The sequence below is a fragment of the Henckelia pumila genome, unplaced genomic scaffold (assembly GCF_033568475.1).
Source record: "Henckelia pumila isolate YLH828 unplaced genomic scaffold, ASM3356847v2 CTG_466, whole genome shotgun sequence".
NCBI lineage: Eukaryota > Viridiplantae > Streptophyta > Magnoliopsida > Lamiales > Gesneriaceae > Henckelia > Henckelia pumila.
The window spans coordinates 6,295,512-6,310,332 of record NW_027331833.1 but is presented as its reverse complement, the minus strand read 5'-3'; the positions used below and the strand labels follow the sequence as shown (position 1 = coordinate 6,310,332).

The 14,821-nt window shown below is 36.2% G+C and overlaps 1 long non-coding RNA gene across 1 annotated transcript; it reads left to right on the top strand.

The window, feature by feature from the left end:
• The first annotated feature begins 6,095 nt into the window (after positions 1–6,095).
• Positions 6,096–6,921, top strand: LOC140872683 (uncharacterized). Its single transcript, XR_012147885.1, has 4 exons — positions 6,096–6,135; positions 6,296–6,370; positions 6,468–6,568; positions 6,648–6,921. It is a non-coding gene; the product is annotated as an uncharacterized lncRNA (long non-coding RNA).
• Positions 6,922–14,821: the final 7,900 nt, after the last annotated feature.

Below are 14,821 nucleotides of genomic sequence, written 5' to 3'. Positions count from 1 at the left end.
TCCACCCAACTTACAACATTTGTCGATCCAATGTACAGCTTTCCGACGGACGGGCCCCCCCAATAATATGAGCCGGACCGTATCCGCGGGTAGCGTCACATACATTGACCGTTGATGGAAGGTGGGAACATTTAAACAAATTTAAATTTCCTTTATTTATCTTGATATAAATTTTAAATCATATTTAAAATGAGGGATTTTATTATAAAAATATTTGTCTCATCATATTCATTTTATTGCATGCTTGCCGGATTCACGCAATTTATGTCTAAACATGCATACAATCATAATATCAAATATTATATAGGATGATCGATTCCATTTCTAATTGACCCGTGGTTGCCAATCACGGGTCTTAGTCCAATCCTAGGTAATATGCAGTATGCAAATGCAATCCTATTACATATGCTTCCAATTTACATTTTTTCAGTCTTCATTGTCTGCTGGGCCCACCATCTTCAAATCTTGATCTCCCACTAAATCTAATGTATTTACAATAAATAACAATGACAAGTAGGGGATACATTTTTAGGGGGTGGGAACGGGCTATAAACCAAGCCCACTTTTATTACATATGACATTCATATCGGGCCATAAACCAGGCCCATTAATAAAACCAACAACAATAAAGACAAAATGTAAATTCCTAACATACACCTACAAAATTGGTCATGGCAATCGATCATCCTTATCCAATAACATTTAATTCAAAATTAATTTATTGGATAACATGCTGTGGCAATTCAAATTTAAACAAGATAAAATCATATTTTATATATAAAATCATATTTCACATATAAAATCATATTTTATCTCCATATCAAATAAAATCATATTTTATCTATAAAATCCAATTTTACAAATAAAATCATATTTTACTCAATATATCATAAGATCATATCTTATCATCAATTGTACCAAAATAATTGATTTCAAAATTCAATTTACGGATAAAATATTAAAATTTTCCAAAAATTCAAATTTATCCAAAATCAATTTTAAAATTTACGGACTCGAACAATTCGATGCGAAATCTCGTGAACCAATCAAAAACAATTTTTGACCGGACCAAAAATAAAATTTTAACATATTAAAATTAATTTTTAATAAAATATTAATTTTTCCCGCGGGCCACCCGGGACACTCCCGGGTTGGCCCGCACCCGGGGCGCGGGCCGGGGCAGCCCGGCTGCCCCCTTAGGGCAGCAACGCGTGCTGCCCTGGGCGGCGCTGTGCGCCGCCCTGGGCGGCGCCGAGCGCTGCCCTGCGCAGCGCCCAGCGCTGCCCTGCGCAGCGCACAGCGCTGCCCTGGGCAGCGCCGTGCGCCGCCCTGGGCGGCGACGGTCGCCGCCCTGGGCGGCGCCGTGCGCCGCCCCTGGGGGCAGCGACCATCGCTGCCCCTTCCGGGCAGCGATCCAATCGCTGCCCGGGTTTCGCCCCCGGAAAAAAAATTTTTTTTTTTATTAAAAATATTTATTTTGTTTCAAAAACCGAGACTCAAAAATTTTGTACAATTGATTAATTCAATCGATTGATCTGAGCAACCTGGCTCTGATACCACTGTTGGAAAACTGGCGAGTTCCCAGACCAATTACGATTGATACCCGGTGCAGCGGAAGTTTAAAAATTTTTCATGGAACGTTTCCATGGTATGGGTATCAACCGTTCATCGATTGAATTACGTGTGTGTAAAATTTAAATAACAATTAAATAAATTTTACCTCAAATCTCGCAACGAGATTAATGGACACCAACAGAACAATTCTGCTCTTGTTGTCTCTCCCTGGAACCGATGAACGCCTTCAATCAGGTCCACGAACAGAGGTTTAATCCCTCTGATAGATTGCACTAGAAAATCTATCAGAAGTTTTCTGCGAAGAGAATACACGAATTTGATTCGTTATTCCTTACTGCGATTCAAAATCACAGACCGGAATTTTCTCGGGCAGAGCAGGAGGGGGACGGCCGAAAATTCTTTGAGAGAGAAGGGTTTCGATTTTTGCTCTGTCTCAAAAATTATGACCTGTTGTATATAATTTCTGTACTGAAATAACCTATTTATAATGCAGGCCACTAACACCTTAGGGCCCATTAGTCATAAGCTGGGGCCCGACAAGCAAAGCCCACTCGTTCAGAAATTAATATAAAATTCATCGTGACTCCGATTGATGAAACGATTTCACCAATGTGCACAGAAACCATTTCTGCACGTTTTAAAGTCAAAATAAATTTTCCTGAATCCGAATTCAGTGGTTTCCAAAAATGTCCATCCCTATGTCATTTTAGGAAATCCTACTCCCTTACTCTTATTTAAGAAGTCCAACTCCTTAGTTCATTAAATTTAACTCTTTAAATTTAACTATCTCAACGGGGATTAAAACTCCATTACACTGTGTGACCCTCAATGGTTCAGGGATACAGCTAGCCGTGGGCTCACAACTCCTTGTGACTCGGAACAACACTTTCCGACTTGCCCAACGAATCATGGTAAAGCGCCTAGCAACATCGCCCCATGATTCCCTAGGTATCACTGATAGTGCCTACAAGAACCAGTAGATTTTGGTTAGCGTACAGTACGGTCCCTTCATCCAAATATCCCGATCGAATCAACAACCATTGGTATATCGAGAGTCGCTCAAGATTCGATAACTATGCAATACATCTTGAAGATCAAATTAGTGACATCGCATGTGCTACTAAGAAACCATTTCTTAAATCACATCAAGTACTCTGGCCAGAGATTTGTCACACTAATATCTCCTCAGATCGCATAGGATATCCACACTCGCAAGTATGTGGTGAATCCTTGACAACAATGCATTGACTCCTATATGTGTCGTAACTGTACCCAATCTCGACACCTGATGACCCCCTCAGAGTCGGTAAACGAGTCAAAGCACAGTGCTAGCATATAGAGTCTCCATGATGTTTCAAGTCGTAAGGACTAATGGTGTACAACCAAAACCGCGGACTTTATCCACTCGATAAGTGATAACCACTTGGAAAGTCCGGATAGGGTAGTTCGACTATTCATCCTATGAATATCCATTTGCATGCTTCGAACATCTCCATGTTCCCTACCAATGAAACGTGGTACTCCGCATCGCAAATGCTAGTCTCAAACTCGAGCGATCCTTATCCTTATTATCGGACGGCTCAATCGACTAGGAACGGTTTTAGAATATACAGTGACTATAAGATGTATTTCATGATAGACATCTCCATGTTCTACCACATCTTACATACACTATAGTATATTCAAGGTCTTTATCAAAACAACAATAGTATATCACAATATAACAATATGAAGTAATATAAAGTCATTGCCATAAAAGTGTAAATAATATTAATCAAAAGATTGTTTATACAAAGAGTCAACAAAGCCCATAGCCACACAGTTGGCTCACTGGGCACCCACTCTTACATATAGGGAGTTCACTTTGCATGCATGTATACTCATACTCTCATACTGAGCATTTTATGCTCACGTCTCGTACTCTGTGTTTCTGGACACCCTATTCCATTGGGCAGGTTTGTGATTGGATGAGGCGGGTGGATCCAAGAGGGGCTAGGCAGTGGTTGGTCAGCTGGAGTTTCGCCTAGGTTTTATTTCTGTTGTTGCATACTGAGCTATCTCCTTCGAGATGTCTGTTAGTAGGGTTTTTCCCTTTCCTGTTAGTGGTTGGACTTCCATCGATTTGGGTCCGGCATATCCACTGGTATTATGGTATGGGAGTCACCTCCTGAAGCGACGGCACATCGTGCTACATACCAGGGCCCGGTCTGTCTCTGTTATCTGATCCTTGACCTCGAGTCTATAGGGAGTTCACTTTGCATGCATGTATACTCATACTCTCGTACTGAGCGTTTTATGCTCACGTCTCGTACTCTGTGTTTCTGGACACCCTATTCCATTGGGCAGGTTTGCGATTGGATGAGGCGGGTGGATCCAAGAGGGGCTAGGCAGTGGTTGGTCAGCTGGAGCTTCGCCTAGGTTTTATTTCTGTTGTTATTGGATTGATACAGTTGTTCAATCTGGTTGTATAATATTTGGTTATTTACAGATTCCTTGCCTTGGGATTGTATAATGTTTATGGTTTTCGCAGTTTTATTCTGATATCCATTTAATTAAGTTAATTGCATGCCTAAGTTCTATTTAGTAGGTGATCCAGGTAAGGGTCACTACAATCCAAATCCAATCTTCACCATTCCGATTATAGTTTAGGATGTTTTAAAACTGCTGTCAAAATTTCAGCTCGATCCGACGGTTAGAACTCAAGTTATGATTTTTTCAAAAATATTGCGCGCTGGAACAACATAGGGCCGTGCCCTAGTATCAATATTTTACCGCCCGAGAGCACCAGCAATGAAAATTGACCCTGGGACAATGTAGGGGTGCACTCGGACGGCCATTTTTTAATGCCCTAGAGCGCCCGCAAAAAGGAAAAAAATATTTTGATCTTGATTCAGAAAGGAAGGAGTCTTGGGCCACATAAATAGAACAAAGACTAACGTTTTGAGGGTTGGACTTCAGAGACGCAACAGAGAAGCGGCCGCCATCAAAGAATAACTTGAAGAGGGAAGATCGTGAAGAACTCGAGAAAGAACAACAACCGCAAACACTAGTTTTCTTTTCTTCTTAGATTTCTTTTATTTGTTGGGATTTAGGGGATCCTACCCCCAAAACTTTGTTTTGATTTATTTTGAAGATTGAATTTGATTTTTAAGAATTCTTGATTATATTATTTTGTTTATTGAAATCTTGGAGATTGATCAACTTCGAATTGATTTTATGTGTTATAATTGATACCGAGAGGATATTTTATGACATGATAGGGTAATATAATCCATGGATCTACAACTTGCATAGAGATATGAGGTTGGGTACATGTTGATAGTCATAGTCCACCAGGTCAAAAGCTATAGGATTCCACAAATCGTTAATGCAATTGCAATTGTTAAATAACACAAGGAGACTTGGTTATTACAATTCGTTAATTAGATTAATATAGCTCAATATAGTATATTGATAGATTAGGGAATTCCGTCAAAAGCATGATTTGAGAAAATGCGGATTTTAAGAAAAAATTTCGGCATGACCTGTCTATTTATATTTAAACCCGTCTGACACAGACAGCAACAAAAAAAATATACAACCAACAATATTAAATAAACTAGACCGGGAAATGAACAAGAACCGGAGAAAAAGATGCAACCTTCCAAACGTCCATAAATAATATAATTTGATATTTACATGCCCAAAGACGATCAATAAATCTTTACGTTTATATTAATCCAAGTAACAGGATAAAATACTATAAAATGTTAAAATAAACTTTTGCGGAAGACTAGCATAGGTCGGAGGATGTGCCGTGCCCGCATCACAGTCCGCTCGATAGTCCTGCCCCTCAATCTCAATGATAACATATACCTGCACCAAGTAGATGTAGTGAGTGAGCCTAGGGGCCCAACAAGAATATGGGAGAAATAACGAGTACTACATAAATACATGCACACAAATATTAAAATAGCTTGTAATAAAATACTTTGTGATCTTATCTTAAACAAAAGATTTCTAAAAAGGAAGTGAACATGAATGGAACATATGCATGGCTAAGTCGAACATAATCAATGTAACTGCATAAACTGTACTGAAACATGATCATATAAATTTTGAACTGTAACTGTGAACTTATATCCTTGAATTGTGACTTTGTGGTTTCGATCTCGATCATGGCTGCAGTGCACTATGTCGCAAGGAAGTCAGGATATCTCCCAACCCATCTTGCCCTATGGATGGTATGAAAAGCCAAGATTTCTCTCAGCCCGTCCATACACATGAATATTTTGGTAAGAAAAGCCAAGACTTCTCCCAGCCCGTCCAAAAACATGTTTTACTATAGTCACAACCAACTCACTTCGTTCATAAAAATGTTTTTTTTCATGCTTTACTGTAAACATTTACTCGATAATCATTCAGATGACTCACACATGGATGATCGGGATGGAGATGTAGGGAGGAAACCAAAGGTAGGAATCTAAACCATAATTTACGCTTAGGACAATTCGAGCGGTTCGCCGATAAAAAATTAATTTTAGGGAAGTACGCTATCGAGCGGAGGGCAAAGACTGCTATGTGAGTTTCGAACTTTTACCGATAAAAAATTAATTTTCTCATGTTAGAAGGGTGCCATTCTCTTTATCCCTTGCTGGTTCTACCGCTGTTTTCTTTCCCACACGACCTCATTTCTTCAAACCAAGATCGTCGAGTTAAAATTCGTTTATTTTTGCTCCAGTTATTCAAAATCAGTGAAGAAGTGGTAGTTGATGCCACAGATGCAGGAAATATCGCTCGGTTGATCAACCATTCGGTAAGTTCCCCCCACAATATTTCACCCATCTATCCATCCCTTTTCTTGATGCATTGTTTGAGTTGATTCTAGTTGAAACCACTGCCATTTCTTACAGTGTATGCCCAATTGCTATGCGAGGATCATGAGTGTAGGCGATGATGAAAGCCGGATTGTACTAATCGCCAAGGCAAACGTGCCTGCCGGTGACGAATTAACGTACATCTCTCTCTTTATAAAATGCGGTAACACAGTGTAATTACTTTAATTCACGAATTGCTTTGTTGCATCGTGGCAGGTACGATTATTTGTTCGATCCAGATGAACCCGATGAGTTTAAAGTCCCTTGCATGTGTAAAGCTTCAAGCTGTCGGAAGTTCATGAATTAGGTTACAAGATAGTATGATAATTGGAAGGGATCCTAACCATTTTCTCTGTGCCAGCAGACCTCAGATAACTTTGTTATTTTTCTTCTTGATTCGTAGGAAATTTTAATAATTTTTTGGTGGGTTTAATGTAGAACATTATTTATAACATTTAAAATAATAGGCAACACTAGCTCTTGCATACAATTTGAGTTCAAAATGGCAATTCTTTGAAAGATTTCTGTCTCTCTCGTTTTTTCAACGACAAGAAAATATGTCGTCGTTACTTTTTTACGTGCACAAGATTAACCTCATGCTAATGCAATAAGTTAGGTAAATCGTATCGGACAAACTCGTTCGAAAAGATATTGATAAGATAATCGAACTTTTGACTTATTGGTCAAGAGAGGGTCACTAGTAAGAAATTCATGTATTTTACCGACTCGAAAATTTTATTGGACCAAAACCTCCTTCGCTTGATCCTAAGTTATATAGCTTCTTATTCCTTTTAATATAATTCGATAAATTATTTTTGCCATTTGCAACAAAAATCGTAGATTAACCAATGGACACCGAATAAATTTATTTAAAATTGTTTGGCCTTGGAATAATCATATTACACACGGTACGGAAGTCTTTATAAAACCAGAACTGTAGGTTTTCTATTGAACAAAACAAATTAATTTTTAACACCCCAATAATTCAAATATTATTACTAATTTAAAAGTCATTACACGATCTATAGTACGAGATAAGAAAATTAACAATTGTAGCATGAATTAGTAATTCTGGTAGAAGGCAATTTACCTACCTGTATGTTCTTAGTACGCCGTGAACCCCAGCTCCGCCGCCTAAATTGTGGAAGCCATAGATCCACAACTTAGTTCTATTCAAATAATTAGAAACAAAAATAATTAGAAACAAAAAAAAAATTTAGAAACAAAAAGATCAATGACAAAAAAAAAAAAAAAAAAAAAAAAAGTCGAACCAGAATAGTATTTATTGGTGTTTTAGCAGTAGAGACGAACGTGGTTTTTCTTTGCTGCTCTTTTATAATTGCAGAGCCCATGATATACTGGCACCAATGTACTTAGGAATATGATTTTTCTTTTTCTTTGTCGTTTTTAACAAATATTATAATTCATTAGTGATTCACTACTCATACTAGTGAAGTATACACGCAGGCATTGCATGTGTGAAATAATGGTCATTATTTATATAATTGAGTTTATAATATTATAGTGTTGAAATATTGATATAATTGTTGTGAAAAAGTAAAAATTTATGGTAAAAAGTAAAAAATTTAAAACTCAAAATATATCAAATTCTATACTTTATAATATTTTTCTCTCAACTCAATTGTATTTTTCATCACAAATGAAGCCCTATTTATAGATCCACATTTGAGATTAGTCCAAAAATTAATACATAATCATCTACATCATCACACACTAATTTTTCACATTTTATAACTCAATATTCAACATTCAACATTCAATATTCAATATTCAACATAATAATAATAATAATATATTTTTCAACACTCCCCCTTGTGATGATGATCGTGATATGATGACTGTCTTCATTACGTGTTTTATACTGCCTCGTTAAAAACCTTATTAGGAAAAACCCAGTGGGATAAAAGTCATAGTAAGGAAAAAAGAGTGCAGCCACGTAAACTCCCCCTCATGTTAACATGAGTGATTCTTCATATATTCCGTAGATTGCGCATCCCAATGTTGTATATATGCTTTCTGAATATCGTCGTGGAAAGTGCCTTTGTGAAGAGATCTGATGAGTTTCCACTTGATTGAATGTAACAGATATCAATATCTTTATTCTTCTCAAGCTCTTGATTGTAGGCAAAGAACTTTGGGGGTATATGTTTGGTTCTGTCACTTTTGATGTATCCTTATTTCATTTGAGCAATACATGCAGCATTATCTTCATACAGTGTCACAGACTTCTTGTCTACTGTCAATCCACACGATATTTGAATATTTTTGGTCATTGACTTTAACCACATACATTCATGACTTGCTTCATGTAATGCAATAATCTCGGCGTGATTTAATGAAGTTGTTACGAGTGTTTGTTTCTGTGAACGTGCCTCCACGAGTAAATACATATCCGGTTTGGAAACGTGCCTTATGTGGATCAGATAAATATCCAGCATCAGCATAACCAATGATACTTTGATTGGTGTCTTTTGAGTACAAAAGTCCCAAATCTGTCGTTCCTCGTAGATAACGGAATATATGTTTAATTCCGTTCCAGTGCCTCTTTGTTGGATATGAACTGAATCTTGCCAATAAATTTACAGCAAAAGATATATCAGATCTAGTGCAATTTGCAAGATACATAAGGACACCAATGGCACTTAGATATGGTACTTCTGGACCAAGAATAACTTCATCATCTTCACATGGACGGAATGGATCCTTTTCTATGTTTAATGATCTTACAACCATTGGAGTACTTAATGGATTTGATTTATCCATATTAAAATGTTTAAGGATCTTTTCTGTATAATTTGCCTGGTGAACAAAAATTCCACATTCTTTTTGTTCGATTTGCAAACCCAGACAATACTTGGTTTTTTCAAGATCCTTCATTTCGAATTCTTCCTTCAAGTACATCATAACTTCTTGAATTTCTTTATTCGTTCCAATGATGTTGAACAAAAGATCTTAGAGTGGGTTGAAACCAAAGACATATCTCAAGCCCTTCAACGCAAAGAATTCATTGCCACAATGATAAAGGAGAGTATGTTGCGGCAACTTCTGAGATACAAGTAAGCTCAGTATAATCCTCGCAGTCAAATGCTTTTGACGAATCTATTGTGATGAGTCAACTCAAAATGGATGCTTTATTTCTAGAAATGATTGTCAAGAACATGCCCCAGGATCTAAATTTGTCCATCACTGAAGAACCAATTGATTTCAATCAAACTTAAGAGCAATCCTCTGAGCTAGAACAATTTGACCCTGAAAATGCTCTTGCTCTGGTCGAACCTGTTCCGGTTGAAACTTCTGCATATCAAGATTTTTCTAATCAAGACAAGATTACTTTTACAGAACAATCAGAGATTATGAACCCTCAGCAAGATCGATATGATCAACTTTCAAATCATTTGCCTGAACTATCACTAACATAAACATATGATATGTTGAAGACCATTGACGACATTTATTTTCCTACATCAGATCCATTTCATGCAATTATTCATGTCATAACATCTATTCTGATATTAAATACAAATGATTCATATGAAGATGTTGATTTGATTGAGCTTGCTCTGGTAGTTGTACCAAATCCTCCTATAATCAATCAATAAGACACGAAAATTGAGGAAGCTTCTCTATCATCTTCACCATCTGATCAAGATTCGATTGAGATTATTGAAGATATTTATGTTCCTTCTCCAATTGGTATACAAGACATTATTGTAACTGAAATTGATCCGGAGTTACCAATTGTTGAAGACAATTCTCTAGTTCCTACACCCTCATTGATTCCTCAACAAACAAAATTAATTACTGCTGATCTAGGGAAGTTGACTGATGCTATATTTTTTTTTCATATGGATAAAGCTCTCACTTCTCCTGACATTGATGAATTCAAGCAGATAGTCATTGGAAAGATTGAAGCTTTGTCTGCCTCCATTCAACACATGCATAATCTCCAAGTCAGGGGAAATGTGGACACAATTTGTCATATCAACAGTGTACATACTTCAATGCAAGATCAATTTCAGGAAATGCGGTCTACCTTTGGCACATAGCTCACGGAGATTATGGATTTTCTCCAACATTATGGTGATGACAAAAAGTGGAAAAAAGGAGCTTCTTCATCACGAAAAAATTTTCCTCCACCCAAAAGACCAATCAATACAGATGACAGAGGACCTTCCGGCAGTCAAGACCGAAGTAGAGGTTACGGAGGGTCAAGTCACTACCAAACTCCCAGAAGATAGATTCTATTTTCTTTACTTGACTTGACAAGATCTACTGGATGATTTATGATCTATAATAAATTTGTTCTATAAATATGTTACCTAGTTTTGACATCACCAACAGGGGGAGGGAAATTGTTGAAGTATATGCTTTTAATTTTGGTGATGATAAACCAGAGCAATCGGATAAGATAAAACAAAATCAAGAACAAAGTACTTTGGCTCAAATCGTTCTAATATTAAGAAAGTCTGGTATATTGATCTGGATAAGTTATCTCTTCTAAAATAATCGTCAATCAGACAAGATAAAGAAGGGATCAGATCAATCTACACAACCTAATCTCATCCGAGTTGTTAGACTAAAAGACAAGAAAATTTATTGTGATATGAACGTTATTTTCCGTACTCGACAATGATTAAAATTTCTCCACTATATTTGGAAAGGGTACGAGGACACGTGGCATCTCCTGATTGAATGTCAGATATAACATAGACAAATATTCTACCGGCTACTTTTTTTAACATTGAATACAACCTATAAATACTTGTTGACACTCAGAAATTCATAAATCTTGCTCTCGTAATTCAGATCATCAAGCCTTTATAAGAAAACTTTTAGATTATATACACAAACAAGAAGTAGATCAAAGATCAAACTTAGAATTCAAGCTTATTGCTTTATCAGATCAATTGATTGAAATCATTCTGTGAACGTCAGACCAATTTGTTGAAGCATATCCCTTACTGAATCTAAGTTGTAACTCAATCAGAGTTTTGATCAGATTAGAGAAGTTGATATTGAGTTCTTTTTAATGGTTGATTTGATCGGATTTGTACAAGTTGTTATGTAAATCAAATTCTTCTAGTGAAATTCTTCTAAAAAATGAATAAGGGGAGACGTAGAAGTTTTAATTCGAACTTTCATAAAAATCTCTTGTTCCCTAATTTTACTTACTTCATTTATTTACTTAATCTGCCGTAGCTATCCAGTTCAATTTTGTACGAAAGAAATATTTCGCCTGATCCAGATCAGTTCTTTAGAGCATAATATATTTAAGCAAAATATTTTCGATTCGAGCTGCTAAACCAGTTTAACGTTTTCAAAATTATACTAAGTGTGTATTCACCCCTCCCCTCTTTACATACGCTCACGATCCTAACGCTATATCAAATTTTTATATCAAAAATGATGATGATTTGATATAGATAGAAAAACGAAAAAATATAATTTTATTGTATATTTATTAATATTTTAAAATTATATTATATTTTAATAAATAATTTATGAATGAGTAAAATATAAAAATATTTTAAAAATATTAAGATACTTATTTCTTATAATTTTTTAATAAATATAAATTTAATTTTACAATTTTAATCAATAAAAATTAATTTGAAAATAAAATGTGGTTTTAGTTGAATTTACTAAAAATAGGACTTAAATTTTTTTATTAAAGGATAAAATCGATTTTTTTTAGTTGGATCGTTTATTAATCAAGTAATTTTCAATAGTTTATGTATCATTTTGATATTTTATCAATAGTATGTGTATTAAAATAAATTTTACTCTTTTTAAAAAAATACTATTAAAAAATGAAAAATAAAGAGCAACTAGTTTTCTAATTGGTGCTAGAAGTACTACCTCGCACTTTTTTTAACGTCACGCCGAAAATTTCATTGGGAAGTATTTTTACTTGAGACATGTTGGAACATATGTGGTTTTCATGTTGACAAAATTACATAAGCAAAATTCAGAGGTAAACTGCACGTGTCCACAGGCAAAACTGAAGAAGAAGACTGGACAAGTTTTCGAGCAAAACTGCAGACATAAATTGAGTTGACTTTGACCAGAGTCCAACTGAAATTATCAAGTATGCAGGTCAACTAAATTGTGTTTTTTTAGTAAACTGAATTTAGTTTAGGGAGCTAAACTGAATAAATTTCTCAGAACTAAACTACTTCTACTGAGCCAAACTAAATTACCAAAGCTGAACTACAAGACTGAAACTATCCAAATACTGTGACCCAAACTGAACTCACTACATCAATCTTATTTCTGTGGATAGACTTTTCCGTACATAGTTTACGCTGCAAAAGCAAAAGCATAATAGTGTACTATCATGCTAGAAGATGTTCGATGACAAGAAAAGATAACGGCCACCATTTGAATTTGAAAGAGCCGTTACAAATCCGAGTATAAATAGATATCAAGTAATGCTTGAAGAAGTATCCGTCTTCATAAAGAACTCGTGAATATATTCAAAGCTACCAAAAGGTAAACTGAACACTTTCAGTTTACTCAAAAATATACACTCATAAAGAAGTTGAAGAACACAAGCATGCATATTAGTGCACCAGATCACTTAGGATCATATTGTGCTAAGTGTTGAGTTGTGATAAAAGTGTTGTATTAGTTTATCAATTAAGGTGTTGGAAACCTCGTTGTAACAAGAATCAGTCGAGTGCGGAGTTCTTGAGTCTAGGAGTTCTGGGATGCAGTTGAGTGTAAGTCCTAGTCTTGGAGTAAGCTGTTGCAAAGTGTTATAATAGTCAAAGTCTTCTAGTGTGAATACTTTCGAGATAGAAGAAGAGGTGACATAGGAGATTTGACTCCGAACATATCCATAAAAAAATTCCTGTGTTGTTTAGTATCTGTCAAGCACTCACACATTCATTCAAGTCATCTTAAATAAGTTCAATCTATTAGTCGACCTCATTCCGCACTTATTTAAAGTTGGTTAAATTAACGTAGACACACGAGCTAGGAAAGCAGTTTAGTTGACTAACTTCAACTAAACTCAACTTAGTAGATTCAAGGGTCAATTGCTACAACAACTTGATCTTGGTAAGTTAGCATTCACCTGTTGAGCAGTTTCAGAGAGTAACAACCCCCAATACCGATCCTATAAACACATATAATTAAATTAGGTAAGTAGATACACATATAGCATGTATATAATGACTACTATTATCTTATGATTATTGATGTAGCAAAAAATTGATATTACCCGATTAGATAAAGTTTGGGTAACTTTAGAAGATCTGGATAGTTGGATTAATACTCGAGATGTTTCAAAAAACGAACTTCGTGGGTTGTTACCTGCATCACAAAGCAAAGTGAGTGGTGCATGGGGTTTTCCGGCAAAAACACTCTGACGCTCAAGTCAGTATTTGCCCAATAAAAGTTCTAGAGAACTGGAGAATGGACTATAGAGTGTGTACCTTAAGAATGAAATAACTTGAGCTATTTATAGATAGTCAGAGAGTTTCATGGGCTTGAGCCTCTTATGAGCTTTTAAAAATTTATGGATCTTTATAAAGTGCCCAAATAAATAACCAAATAATATGAGACCCAAATGGATTGTGTCACTGAACATGAGCCCAAGATAAAGTCAAATTGGGTAATAACCCATCATAAGCCCCCCACTATCGCGCATGTCGTGTTAGCAAGATGACCGAGAGTAGGAGTTTTTGGAGTAATCTTGTTGGAGACTTGTAGTAGAAGTCAGATATTCTTGTTCCAAGATATAGTAAAATTTGGGTCGTTACCCATCATAAACTGACATGACTCGTTCTTACGTGTTTTATAGTATCATTTTGCATGATTTCATGTTGTTAAGGCCATTCATTTTTAGTTATTACATATTTGTTTCATTCGGATCACTCCTCATGATTTTTGGTTGGTTGTAGGCAAAATATGGAGAAAAAGAAGAGTTTGAGCACAGAGAAGTGACACAGGTAGGAATCACAAAGCATTAATGGTCCAAAATTTATTTTGGCCCTAGATTGATCCATGTAGTGGCCCGTAACCAAAATCAGTGATTAAGAAATTAATCATAATTACTTGGAAAGGGTTCGGAAGCTCCGAAGGCAGGATCGGAAGCTCCGAACAAGATCGGAAGCTCCGAATGTGAGTTCGAAAGCTCCGAACAGAATCGGAAGCTCCGAAGGAACGATCGGAAGCTCCGATCGAATTACGTCAGGCATGACGTGTGGCAGGATCGGAAGTTCCGATCACCCCTATCCAAATTCAACCAGTGAGATTTTGACACGTGGCAGATAAGCGAGATCGGAAGCTCCGATGTCGGGATCGGACATTCCGATCAAGGAACGGAGGTTCTGATCATCGTCTATAAATAGGGGGTGCCGAGC